Raw genomic sequence first — 14934 nt, 5'->3', positions numbered from 1 at the left:
GTTCAGCCGCAAACAGCCATTTCAATTTTTCGAAAGCGGCTTGACAGTCCATAGTCCATTCTAGTGGTTTCGAGGGTTTGGGCTTTACTTCCCCTTTCGTTTTTAGCAAGTCTGTAATTGGTAGTGCGATTTTCGCGAAAGAGGGGATAAATTGTCTATAAAAGTTAGCAAACCCTAAGAAGCTCTGTAACTTTATGGGTGCGTGGTGCGGACCATTCCAGCACTGCCCGGACCTTTTCAGGGTCCATCTCTATTCCCTCATGCGATATACGATATCCAAGATAGTCGATTTTGTCTTGGTGAAATTCACATTTAGAAAGTTTGGCATAGAGTTCAGCCGCTCTGAGTTTCTTCAAGACCGTCCGTACCAACTTTACATGGTCGGCCATGTTGTCAGAATAGATCAGAATGTCATCCAAATAGACCAACACCCCCTTATACAGGTGCTCATGCAATACTTCGTTGATCAACTGCATGAATACAGCAGGGGCTCCCTGTAGTCTAAAAGGGAGTACTCTAAACTGGAAACATCCCAGTGGGCAATTAAATGCTGTCTTCCATTCATCCCCCTCTTTTATTCTCACTCGGTAGTATGCCTCTCTTAAATCAAGTTTGGTGAAAATTTTTCCCTTCCCTAAATGGGCTAACATGTCCTTCATGAGTGGGAGGGGGTAGACATTTTCTACACAAATCGCGTTCATATTTCTATAATCAACTACTAAACGAAAGGATCCATCTTTCTTTTCGCGGAACATTACTGGCGCCGCCACCTTGGGTTTGGCTCGTTCGATGAATCCCCGTTCTAGGTTTTTGTCAATAAAATTTCGCAATTCCCCCAATTCTCGAGGTGTCATGGGGTAAATTTTTGGTTTGGGAAGCTTCACCCCAGGGAGTATTTCAATGGTGCAGTCGGTGGCCCTGTGGGGAGGCAGAGCATCCGATGCCTTTTCGCTAAAGACTTCCTTGAGATCCCAATATTCCTTTGGAATCTTCTCTTCTCCCTCAATATAGTTAATGGCTACTGCCGCCCTTTCTGGTTTTATGTCGTCCCTCGGGGGGGGGAGGCTTCCTTTTCCGGAGTTGGTTCTGCCGTGCGGACCCCCATCTTCCAATTTACCTGTGGGTTCCATTTTCGAAGCCAGGGCAGTCCTAGAATGAGCGGTTTCTCCATACCAGGGGCTACAATAAATCTGAGATTCTCCACATGATTCCCCAACTGCAATTCAAGGGGTTCAGTCATAAAGCTAGCTGGGCCCCCTCCTGCAATCGACCCGTCTAATTGACAGAATGCAATGGGTCTTTTTAAAGTTTTTAGTCTCAGTCCCATTTCCTCCACTACCTTGGGGCTAATTATGCACCTAGTGCACCCCGAGTCCAATAGGGCTAACATTTGCACGTGAGCCCCTGTGGAGGGCACCCTTACTTCTACGGGGATGAGTAAGGGTTCTTCCGTGTGACTCACCCGATCGTCGGTGTCTGAGTCGGAGTCCGTCTCGCTGTCGTCGTTGTTGGTCGGAGCTCCCAACTCACCCTGATTTCGGGGAGCGAACTCAACTTCCCCTTTCAGGGCGGTGCCGCGGGTTTTGGCGGGTATTTTGTCGCCTTTCTTCGGGCCGGCCCCAGCAGCTTTTGGCAGTGGCTTGGAGAAGCATTCGGCAGCCCGGTGACCTTCTTTCCCACATTTGAAGCAGGTGAAGGCCTTTGACTTGGGTTTGAATTCGGTCTTCCCCCCAGCCATCTTTGGTGTCCCTTTAGGGTGGAAGGAAGATGACTGATCCCCCATACGCCTTCCTCGGAGTTCGCTCCGTCTCAGCTCGATCTCCACATCCTCAGCTATTATGTACCATCTCTGCAAATCTTCGGGGACCCCCATGCTTCTACAGTCTCGATATATCTCTTCATTCAACCCATCTTTGAAGCTCTCCAAAAGAGCCATTTCTGACCAGCCTGTCATATAGGATGCCAGTTCACGAAACTCTTGGATATACTCTGCCACCGGCCTCCAGCCCTGCTGAATGCTCTTCATTCTGAGTCTCGCCTTTTGTTCAGCTAAATGGTCTTCAAAACGCCTCCTAAGGGCCCCCATGAACTGGTTGTAATTTCTCAGCAAGAGGGAGTTGTTATTGTGGAGAACCACCATCCACTCAGCGGCTATTCCCTCTAAGGCGTTCGTGACACTTCTCACTTTAGCAGCCTCTGATACGTAGTCCTCCCCCCAATCCTGCATGTGGTTCCACACTTGGGTCAGGAAAAATCCCAAGGTTTTAGGATTTCCATCATACTTCCCAGGAAAGGGGGGGATTTTTGGCTTTTTACGTCTGCGAGGGGGGGCCTGCAAGGCTGGGGTTCTCTGGCTGGCTGCATCTCTCCCTTGAGCTGCCGAAGCCTGGGATGTTTCTTCCTCAAACTCTTCCTCTCCCCCGCAGGCTATCTCTTCTGGCTCTCCCCTGGGGCCTTCTCCCCACTTCTCCACAGGAATTCCAAAAGACTCACGGTTTTTTCTGCTCTCTTCCACATCATGGATAAGCTGCAAGGCTTGTTCCATCATGAGACGTTCCTTTTGCTCTTGCATCCACACTGCCTCTTTTTTACAGGGTCTGGAAGTCGTCACTCCCCGGGGGTCCTCCCCCCAGTCCGGTAGCCTCCCCACTCCTTTCAACCATCTGGCTTCCTCCGGCTCTAAACGGAGTCTTTCCAACCATTCTGCATTCTCTTTCTCCGCTTGGAGGACGGCTGCAGTCGAACTCGCTGCCCCTGTTTGCTCTCCTCCATCACTCTCTCGATCTGACATAGTTTGGATTTACAGTCCCATCGGTTTTTGTCCGGGATGACTGGATGAGACTTCCAGCTTAATGTCAAGTATGCTTCCTTCAATATCCAGGAAAGAAAAACCCAAACTCAATCATTTTAAAGAGATTAGTACTTTTACTGAATATGAAATGATCGCAACCCAGGTAAAGCTGGAAGTGAGCAAAACGCGCAAAATAGCATCTACTAAGCTTCTCCCCCCCCCCCGTGTCCATTGACCATCATCCAATCCAAAGGTCTCCCAAAGGTCATGTGGCATCACGTCTGGCAACATCATTCATCAGGAATGTAGGGCAGTTGGTCAGCCGGCCCCTTTGGAGATTCACTTTCGTTTCTTGGGAAGACACGTCCTACAATGGAAAAATAACACCTCCTGCACCTTCCCCCGCTTCGCCCCTTAACTAGTCCCTCACCCCCCCCCCGTTTCTTATGGCAGCTGAAGCAGGCAAAGCTTAGTTTTAAAAACTAAGAAAACAAAGATATTTCTGAGGACTCTATCTGACCACAGCCCAGTATGGATAGAAATAGAAATGGGAAAGAAAGAGAGAAGATCTTGGAGAGTAAATGAAAATTTATTTAGATATGAAAAAAATGTAAATGAACTTAAAAAACAAATGAAGGAATTTTTTGAAATGAACTTGAATAAGGGTACCCCTATTGAAACTGTTTGGGATGCGAGCAAGGCCTATATGCGGGGGGTACTGATTTACATGAACTCTAAACATAAATCAAACCGACAAAGAAAAAGCTTAGAATTGGAAGGGGAGATAAAGAAAAAAGAGCAGTTACTTATAAAAAATCCAACAGATGAAAAATTACAAGGAGTTATAAAACTTTTGAAAGATCAATTCCATATGCTTACAGCAGAACAAGCAGCAATTAATTTACAATTTGCGAAACACAATACTTTTTGTAATGCCAATAAACTGGGCAGGTGGTTGGCTTACACATTGAGGAAACAGCAGAGTTCTCGGACTATTGGGAGTATTGAGTATAAAGGGAAGGAAGTATTTCAGCAAAGACTAATTAAAGAAGCCTTTCTAGATTATTATACCAAACTATCTGCTAAAGATGATATACAGAATGAACTTATAAATAAATATTTAGAAGAAAAGAGAGTTAAAAAAATTTCTAATGTTCAAAAGGAAAGAACGAATTTACCAATAACAGTAGAGGAGATTATTATTGCTATTAAACAACTGAAAACAGCTAAAGCTCCAGGACCGGATGGTTTAACTGCGGTGTACTATAAAACTTTACAAGCAGAAATGATTGAACATCTTAAAGATTTATTTTGTAGCATATAACAAGGGGGAAAAGTACCCCCTTCATGGAAAGCAGCTTTTGTTTCTTTGATACCGAAAGAGGAGGCAGGTTCTACAAAACCAGAAAATTTTAGACCAATATCTCTCCTGAATACAGATTATAAAATTTTTGCAAAAGTATTAGCCAACAAATTAATGCCAGTTATTCAAGAGGTGATTCATCCTGATCAAGCTGGATTTATAGAAGGCAGATACATGAAGGATAATGTGAGGCAAATTATAGACTTATTGAAATATCTTGAGAAGAATAAACAGACCTCTGCAATACTAGCGTTTTTGGATGCGGAGAAGGCCTTTGATCGAGTGAATTGGAACTTTCTATTAAAGACTTTAAAAAAGATGGACTTTGGGGACCAGTTTGTACAGGCGGTTGCAGCAATTTATCAAGAACAAACAGCACAAATTATTATTAATGGAAGTTTAACTACAAATTTTAGTATAGAAAAAGGCACAAGACAAGGTTGTCCGTTATCCCCGTTGTTGTTTATTTTAACTCTAGAAGTCTTGTTGAACACAATACGGGACTCTAGCACTTTGAAGGGAATAGTGATAAGGCAAGAGGACTATAGAACAAGGGCATTTGCAGATGATCTGGTTGTTACCCTAACACAGCCGATGGGATCAATAATTCAGATGAAAGACATAATAGAAGAATATGGTATGGTATCAGGATTTAGACTGAATCAGAAAAAAACCAAGATGATAGTTAAAAATATGACACAAGATCGAAAACAGGAACTTGAAAGGAAGGCAGGCTTTGAAATAGTACCAAAAGTGAGATATCTAGGAGTTCAAGTTGCAGATTCAAATATAAAACTGTTTCAAAATAACTACGAAGTGTTGTGGCGAAAGGTACAAAAGGATATGGAAACCTGGAAAAAACTGCAGCTGTCTTTACTTGGAAGAATAGCAGCAGTTAAAATGAATGTTCTACCTAGATTTTTATTTTTGTTCCAAATGATTCCGGTGCTCAAAAGTGATAAATATTTGACTGAATGGCAAAAAAGAGTGAACAAGTTTGTTTGGAATGAGAAAAAGCCAAGAGTAGGACTTCCTGTTTGCTGCTGGCCGCCGCCAGACGTTCCTTTGGGATCGTCAGCTTCCACTGCCTGTCAGAGCCGCCTTCACAACGGAACGGCGGCTCGAAAAAACTCCGTTTCCATGAGGAAACGGAGATAGAGCCGGCAGGGGTGGGTAGAACTCTCTGCAGAGTCCCAAAAGTTTTTCTTTTTCTTTTGGGACAGAGCGGATGAGATGCCCCATATCCCCAGCCATTGCTCCGGGCTTTGGGAGACCTCTGCTAATGCAGAGCCAGGCGTCAAGAGCAAGCCTGTGAATCTAACAGATTACTCAAAGAAAATGTGAGCTGGATCTGTAATACTGAACCGCAAGTATTTTACTTATCTTTTAAAAAAAATTACTTAAGAGAAAAGAGGAAAGGAAAGGGGGGGAAAAAGCCTTTTAAAATGGCGCTTGCAGCAGCTGGAGAAGAGGCAGAAAGGAAAAGTCCTTCCGTTTTCTATTATTACAATGTAGCGGAATAAATACCACTGGCTACATTTGTAGACAAAACTTCGCTCCTGTGTTTTTCTTTCTTTTTTTTCCTGGAGACTTGATATTGTTGTTGACTGGAAAGAAGTCTTTTTTCTTGTTTTTTTTTTTTCTTTTTAACAAAGCCTGCCTGGGCGGAAACATGGCACTGAGACTCATAAAGTCAGATAAACAAGAAGGGGGGGGGATTCCCCTACCAACAATTTAAAGGAACAAGTTTTAACTCTTCAGTCTCAGAAACCTGATTTTAATATAATAGAATTTCTCTTAGAGGAGATTGAAAGAAGGGATGAGATTGTGAATCAGCATCTTGAAAAATTTAAGCAGGAAATTAAAGAATTGGTAAAATCTAAGTTTGATTTTTTGGAGCGAAAAATTTTAAAAGTGGTTAATGGTTTTTCAGAATTTATGATACAGTTGGATACAAATACTAATTTACTAGAGTCTAAAATGGATGAAATTCAAGATAAATTGGACAATAGAATTCAAAAAATTGAAAATGATTTGATAAACACTCAGGATAATAGCTCAGAAGAAAAACCTAAAATGGATGCTGACCAAAAGTCTGGTAATGTAGAAAATCTGCAATAGAGGATTGAAAAAGAGGTTCTAATGGTACAATATAATTTTACAGAATATGCGATAAGACTGAGAGGTTTGCAGGAAAATAATAGAGATGATTTAAGGAAAATATCTTCTGAAATTCTAGCTGGGATTTTAAAGGTTCAACCTGAGGAAGTGTTTTGTAGGATTGACAGAGTTTTCAGAATAAATTCCTGGATTGCTAAGCAAAGGCAACTGCCTAGAGATGTGGTGATTTATTTTACGGACAAGGAAATTAGGAATAATATTGTGCAAAATTCCTTCAATTCTAATTTGCAATTGTATGGAAGAAAGATATGGATCTACAAGGAACTCCCACCTAAGATATTAACAGAAAGGAAGAAATTTGGTTTTCTGGTGTCTGAGTTAAAAAAGAGAAATATCTCAGATAGGTGGAACGCCCCAGTTGGTATTATACTGAGACATCAAGGAGAAAGATATCAGTTAAATACTATTGAAAGAGCGGAAGAATTTTATCAAAATAGGTTGAACATGAATTTAACATCTTCAGGTATAATACAGGATAAGCAGAAGGAGCTGGAAATAAAGGGAAAATATCAAATTACAGAGACTGTACCAGATAAATTGCCTTTGGATTTATCGGATACCCCAGCTGGATTATCTACAAATTTGAGAGAAGTGCCATCTGATTTTAATGTGATGACTTATCAAGGCAAGGACAAGCATGGAAACCAATTAGGGGATATACAAGGGATAAAAAAGAAACATGAGACACAAAAACAAAATCAACACGACCAATCTACAAAGCAGAATGAAAACCGACCAGTTGACATACAATCTGTAGAAAGGAAACCAGGATGGAAGTCAAACCCACAAAAAGAAAACAAAAAAAGAAATAGGTTGTATAAAAATAGAAATTTCTAACTCAAGCAACAGTGAAGCCAGTGACTTTAAAATATGAATGATTATGTGAAAACATAGAGGAGGCGACATATTGGTCAATATCATCCTGAGGATAGTGGCAGATCTCTGCATTGTCGTAATTTTGGGACGTGGAAAGAGCCTCAAACTGATGGATTTGAATTATCCACTATGAAATTTCTTTTTGTGTTGATAAATATATTATAATTATCTTGAATTATAAGGCAAGAGAATCATGCTGGGGCATGCAGAAGATCCGGTTGTTACCCATTACGATGATGGAAATCAATAATCCTGATGAAACCCACAATTATTATTATATGGAATATAATTATAATGTCACTCGGGTGGTTGTTTTTACTTTTATACATATAAGAAGATATTTACTACTGATGGGGGCAGATATGATTGAAGATCTTGAATAAACTGTTGCATCAGCAAGCTATGTTACCCTATTATGGATGTTGGTTTTAACAATCCAGTGGAAAGACCTTAAAGAAGATATTATATGGACTATAAATTTAAAGTTATTGTCTTTTCTTTTTTTTTTTTTATCTAGATATAATGGAATATATATATATATATTTTTAAGTAGTGTGGGCAGTAAATTAAAGATATTAAGAATTGTTGTGTATGGTAAATTTGCAGGACAGTGGGTGAATAAGCTAGCTACAGACTGATTAGTTTAAGAAAAGGGATTTTTAAGTGATATATTTAGGGGAGTGGAGGAAATGGATAGAGTGGAATAAATGTTAAATTAGATTTTATGGGGAGGCCGCTTTGAAATGTTATAGTAATATATATAGAAGATTAAATATTAAAGTAGGATTTATCGTATAGTTTTAAAGTGGAAGGTGGTTTTGAATTGTTGTAATAATATATAGATATAAAATACTATTATGTTAAATTAGAAGTTATTTTATAATAGTTATAGTATAATGTTTTTTTTTTCTCTTCTTTTCTGAAATGTATGGATAAAGGGGGATGTTATAATATTTATAATATTTTTAGTAAGTAAAGGTCAGTATTTTGAGGAGGGAGTAAGTAATCTGTTATGAATTAGGGTTTTTTTGTTACGAAGAAGTCACAGGGGGGGATGGGTGGGGAGGGGGGGTTAGGGAAGGGGAGGGGGAGGGGGGAAAAAAAGGGGGGGGGGAAATTTGTATTTGAAAACTTTTTCAATTAAAAAAAAAAAAAAGAGAAAAAGCCAAGAGTTAAACTGAAAATTATGCAAGATGTTCGTGAAAGGGGTGGTCTTAAACTTCCAAACCTGAGATTATACTATGAGGCTGCAGTGTTTACACAAGCAAGTGATTGGTTTGGAAGGACAAAGACTGGAATATTGAATATAGAAAGCCACGATCTTGAATTTGGCTGGCACGCATATTTATTTTATGAAAACAAGGTTGATAAAGTATTTAATAGCCATATTGTCGAGTCCTACCGGAGCTCGCCATCGATGGGGGGTGTGGGAGACGAAGGAGTGGAGATAAGCAGCCGCAGCGAACACACAAACAGTTCCTGGATAGCAGCATTCAGGGCGATGATTGATGACGTTGCCGGGCCTCTCCGATTCTGCTGTCCTCGCTGCTCTGGTGCTCGCAGCTGTTACTGTTAAGGGAGTGGGGGGTGCTTGATTGATAATCACCGGATGTATGTTTAAGGGGCTGAGTTTTTGTTAAATAGCGCTGTGGTGTGATTACACCCAGCGCTGACTTTGAACCAAAACACCGACTTGTACTTTACTTTTGACTGCAAGCTTATCATTGCCAAAGTAAACCCTGATTCTCTGTGTGTTACTGGTGATTATTTCCTATCGCAGTTCTGAACGAACGACAAGCCGAGAGAAAGTCAGCGCTTGGTTCCTTTTCGCAAGAGGTGAGGAGTCCCTGTGGCTTTGCAGCAAAGGGGGGTATGGCAGAAGGGACGGCCTTGGAAGAGCAGGAGTGTGGTGGAGATGTGGAGGGGGAGGAACCACTGATAGAGGAGGTGAAGGAGAGTGTGGAACAGTTGGCAGTGAAACCAAAAGTCAAGCAACCCAAGAGCGCCCCGCCCCGACCGGAGGAGGAGAGTTTTCCAGGACAACGGGCTCGGACGGGGGATTGGTGGCACAGCTCTGTTCTCCTCGGGCCACGGATGCCAACGCCCCCTCGCTTGGGAGCGTCTTTCCAGGGCTGGAGGGAAAGACGATGGACTGAGGAGGATGAAGGGGATTGGGGGTATCCTGCCTCATCCGGTCCCAGCACCATGGATACGCTACGTGAGCGTTTTGGGGAATCTGGATTTCGTGACGCCCCATCCTGGCAGCCCTGGGTTGCAGGGCTGGAGCCTCCAGGTTCTTCTTGGCAGGATACAGGGGTGACTGCTTCGGAGACTCAATTCCGGCTCACAAGTCCTAAATTGAGGATGGAGCGGACCTCTAGACGATCCATGGACCAACCCCCTCCAGAACAAGACCAAGGTGCCTCGTCGGGAGACCTTGGAGCCGGTCCTGAGCCCCAACCAACGCAATTGGCAGGGGGCTTACCTGTTGGGGGTCGCGGGGCGACGAGGGACCGACCTAGGCAGGACAGGAGAGCGACTGGAGCAGCGAGGACCCCAGGCCCCATGCCTTGGTCTCCGGGGGCCCCGCCGGGGCTGTGGGTCCCGCAGGCCGTTTGGGGACCACCTGCCCTGCAGACTTCCTTTGACGGAAGCCCTGAACGAGTGGCTATTTTCTTAAGCCAGGTGATAAGCCATATGGACCAATATGGACAGTGGTATCCCTCCCAGTGGGCTATGGTGGTTGCTGTTACGGGGGTCCTGACGGGAGAAGCGGCTGAGTGGGTGGCAGGCCTCCATGCTAAACATGCAAGGGAACTCGTGGACATGGGACGATTTCTGGAGGCTCTTCGTGCCAGATTTGAAGACGAAACAAGCGCCCAGGTTGCAGAGGGGGATTTGTTTGCGCTTAAGCAACGGGGCGTACCAGCAAAGGAATATGTACAGGAGTTCCGAAAGATTGCGGCTCGCTTGGTGGGGTGGTCAGAACGTCTTCTGGTGCACCAATTCCATAAAGGACTAGACCGTGATTTACGGCAAGCCTGCGTGTACCGGGGCTTGCCCCCCAAGTTGAGTGTGTGGTACAAGGCAGCCATCGAATTGAACGTCGGTCTCCGAGAATTCCGTATACGGGGTGAAGGGGTTGCAAGTCAAGGAAAACGACCAGCAGAACGCACACAAACACCCAAGGAGACTAAACCGAATGCTGGCTCTGGCTTGGGGGAAGGGATCCAGCAGCCTGCATTTCGTTGCTTCAGATGTAATCGCCTTGGTCATCGAGCAGCCGACTGTCCTCATCCCATGCCCCGCAACTTGGACCAAAACCCCCCTCCTAGAGCTGTGTTGAGAGGCAGAGGCCGACCAACATCCGAATGGTCCCAAATGACTCGAACATCCTGTATGGAGAGGGATCCCCTGGCTACAGATACTAAGAAAGTGGTGGCGGAAAAGTTCCCGATTGTGGCTGGGGATAGTGATGATGACGATGAGGACCCACACGACCCGATGGTGAGCGACCCCATCCGACCTTTTGTGGTACCAGTCGTACTCCGAAACCCACGGGCAACCACTGGACGCCGATATGAGGCATTGATTGATTCAGGGTGTACTCGTTGTTTAATTCGTAGGGCAATAGTTGACGAACTTGGGCTGCGGGTTGTGCGGTTGAGAACCCCTATTACCTTTGAACAAATGGATGGTTCATTGCTGGGAGGGGCACCAGTGACTCATATAACAGAAAAGGTGCACCTCGATATTGGGGAGCACACCGAATCTATTCGGTTTATTATAGTGGAGAAAATGTTAGAACCAGTGATTTTAGGATTAGCATGGTTGGACAAGTGGGCTCCTACGATATGGTGGGAAGGGGGTTTTCGCAAACTTCGATTACCGTTGGGACCTCCCCCTACCAAGGAGGAAAAGGAGCCAGCAGGGGGAATAGAAGCAGAGAGCCCACCAGCAGACACGACGTATCCTAATGTGTATAGGGATCTCGCCAAAGTCTTTAGTGAGGAGGAATGTGAGACCCTGCCCCCTCACCGGCCTACGGATTGCAGTATTGAGTTAATACCCGGGGCGAAGCTACCCAAGCCCCAGATGTATTCAATGACACAACCCGAACTAAAAGAATTACGAAAATATATAGACAAGAACTTGGCCCGGGGTTTTATCACACCTAGTCGATCAAAGATGGCTGCCCCTGTCCTGTTTCGTGGGAAGAAAGATGGGGGTTTACGCTTATGCATTGACTTCAGAGGTCTCAATGCAGTGTGTGTGGAGCCCCTCTATCCACTTCCCTTAATGAAGGACCTGTTAGCTGCCCTAGCCACCGGTCGTATCTTTACGAAACTCGACCTACGCGAAGCGTATTATAGGATACAAATCAAACCAGGGGATGAGTGGAAAACAACATTCAATTGTCCCTTGGGAAGCTATCAGTTCCAGGTCATGCCGTTCGGACTACAGGGCGCCCCTGTTCATGCAATTCATCAATGAAGTGCTGCATGAACATCTGTACAGGGGTGTCCCTGTATATTTGGATGACATCTTAATTTACACGCAAACTGAAGAGGAACATATATCTCTGGTCCGACAGGTCTTAGACAAATTATTAGCTGCTAAGCTGTACGTGAAACTATCCAAATGTGAGTTTCACAAAAAGAGGATAGATTATCTAGGCTATAGAATATCAGAGAGCGGGGTAGAGATGGATCCCAGAAAAGTCCAGGCAGGCCCCTAGAACCAGAAAGCAATTACAGAGCTTTCTAGGCTTTGCAAACTTCTATCGGCAGTTCATTCCCAGATTTGCTGAAATAGCCCTACCACTAACGGATCTGTTATGGACCAAACCGGCCACGGCTAAACCAAAGCCGGGACAAGCGTTGACATGGTCGTCAGCGTGTCAAATGGCTTTCGAGCAGTTAAAAACACTCTTTGCTCAAGAACCAGTACTCAAGCATCCAGACCCAACGCAGGCATTCGTAGTCCAAGCAGATGCTAGCGACGTGGCTGTAGGAGCAGTACTCCTACAAAGAACACAGCAGGGAGGGTTACAACCTTGTGCCTATATGTCTAAAAAGTTAACCACGACAGAGCGGGCATGGGCGATCTGGGAAAAAGAGGCATTCGCGGTCCGTTGGGCGTTGATGACATGGCGACATCTCTTGGAGGGGGCGTCTCATCCTTTTGAGGTATGGACGGACCATAAAAACTTAGAAGCCTTACAAACGCCCAGGCGACTATCTCCCAAACAGATAAGGTGGGCACAATATTTTCAGCGTTTCTCTTTCCGGTTGCGGTATGTTCCTGCTGGGAAAAACTTCCTGGCTGATGCGCTGTCCCAGATGCCACAGTATAATAGCAAGCGAGAGGAAGTGATAGAACCTCTAATTGCACCTTCCCAAACCCTATTAAGACTTACAGAAGTAGATGGTCACTTACGTACCGAGTTTAAAACAGCTTTACAACAGGATCAATGGGTAATCCAAAACCCCTCTATGGTTAGCTATAATGATGGAATAGCGTGGAGGGAGAATAGAATATATGTTCCAGAACGTTTACGGAACGTAGTGTTATGCAGGTACCATGATGCCAAATCAGCAGGCCATTTTGGGTATTTAAAAACTCTACACCTTGTGAGGAGGCAATTCTGGTGGCCACGAATGCGTAAGGACATAGAAACATACGTAAAAGGTTGCACAACCTGTGCAACCGCCAAACCCTGGTCTGGACGACCGTTAGGACTATTACAGACAGTCGCGAATCCTAGCAGGCCTTGGGAAGAGATCGCTATGGATTTCATAGTCGATCTCCCCCCTAGCCATGGCCACACTGTAATTTGGACGGTGGTAGATCTGTTATCGAAACAGGCCCACTTTGTGCCATGTAAAAGCATACCATCCGTGCGACAATTAACCGAACTCTTTTTGCAACATATCTATCGTCTCCATGGAGCACCTAAGAGGATTATATCCGACCGCGGTGTTCAATTCACCTCTAAGTTTTGGAGACAATTTGTCCGTTTAATTGGGTCCTCTCAAGGGTTAAGTTCAGCATTCCACCCGAGCACTAACGGGGCGGCTGAACGAGCCAATGCCATGGTCGAAAGATATATCAGATGCTACGTTTCTTACCAGCAGACGAATTGGTCAGGACTCCTGCCTTTCGCCGAAGTGGCATATAACAACATACCCCACCGCAGTACTGGGTTCTCCCCTTTCCAAGTAATATATGGCCGAGAGTTTTCAGCCATTCCAGAGTTAGATTCCCCTATGACAGACGGTGACACGCCACGCGGTTGGGCCGATAAAATTAGTAATGTATGGCCAAGTGTAAAAACAGCATTACAAAAGGCAGCAGACGAGTACAAAAAATATGCAGACAAGAAAAGAGCTGATCCAAAACCATTCCGGATAGGAGACAAAGTATACTTATCTACAAAATACCTTAAACTCCGACTGCCCAGTAAAAAATTAGGACCTAAATATATAGGACCATTTCCCATAACATAAGTCATCAATCCTGTAACCATAGCTCTTAAACTTCCCCCTCTGTTCAGTAGGATACATCCCGTATTCCATAGCAGTTTGGTGAAACCGGTGACGATAGAAAGGCCAGGTACCTCGACTACTCCACCGGGTCCCGTGCATACCAACCAATATGAGATAGACCGAATATTGGACTCCAGGGTTCGTAGGGGGATGTTACAATATCTTGTGCGGTGGAAAGGATACCCTGTAACACAGGCCTCGTGGGTGGCAGCACCCGATGTTCACGCTGCCCGATTGATACAACGGTTCCATCGGAAATACCCAGACAAACCTAATGCAGGATCGTAACAGTGACTAACATCTGTATGCTTTCTATTTATAGGTGAGCTCCTGGTAGGGGGGGCCGCCTGTCGAGTCCTACCAGAGCTCGCCATCGATGGGGGGTGTGGGAGACGAAGGAGTGGAGATAAGCAGCCGCAGCGAACACACAAACAGTTCCTGGATAGCAGCATTCAGGGCGATGATTGATGACGTTGCCGGGCCTCTCCGATTCTGCTGTCCTCGCTGCTCTGGTGCTCGCAGCTGTTACTGTTAAGGGAGTGGGGGGTGCTTGATTGATAATCACCGGATGTATGTTTAAGGGGCTGAGTTTTTGTTAAATAGCGCTGTGGTGTGATTACACCCAGCGCTGACTTTGAACCAAAACACCGACTTGTACTTTACTTTTGACTGCAAGCTTATCATTGCCAAAGTAAACCCTCATTCTCTGTGTGTTACTGGTGATTATTTCCTATCGCAGTTCTGAACGAACGACAAGCCGAGACATATACTTAGAAGCTCCTTGATGAGAGTATGGAAGAAGCACCGACTCAAATGAGATTATAAAATACCGTTGTGGTTGGATCTTGGTCACATTATACGGAATATAAATATAAAGTCACTCGGGGGGGGGGGTTATATAAAGAAGTACTTTTTAATGATGGGGGCAGATGGCAACTAAAGACATTGAAGACACTGTTGGAAGAAGGGATTAATTTAACTTGGTTACAGTATAATCAACTTCGATTGAGATGGAGAGAAGATCAAAAAACTGGTTTAATGCTGCATGAAGAAGATTTGGTTAGACAGATAAAAGAGAAAGGCCCAATGCATATTAAGAGGATTTATAATGTTTTGTTAGAGATTCAGAAAATGAATTGGTTAAAGATTGTATGATAAAATGGGCGCAAAATTTT

The sequence above is a fragment of the Pituophis catenifer genome, unplaced genomic scaffold (assembly GCF_029215685.1).
Source record: "Pituophis catenifer annectens isolate HBS135680 unplaced genomic scaffold, rPitCat1.0.hap2 SCAF_11, whole genome shotgun sequence".
Lineage (NCBI taxonomy): Eukaryota > Metazoa > Chordata > Lepidosauria > Squamata > Colubridae > Pituophis > Pituophis catenifer.
Note: the sequence above shows the minus strand (reverse complement) of the source record.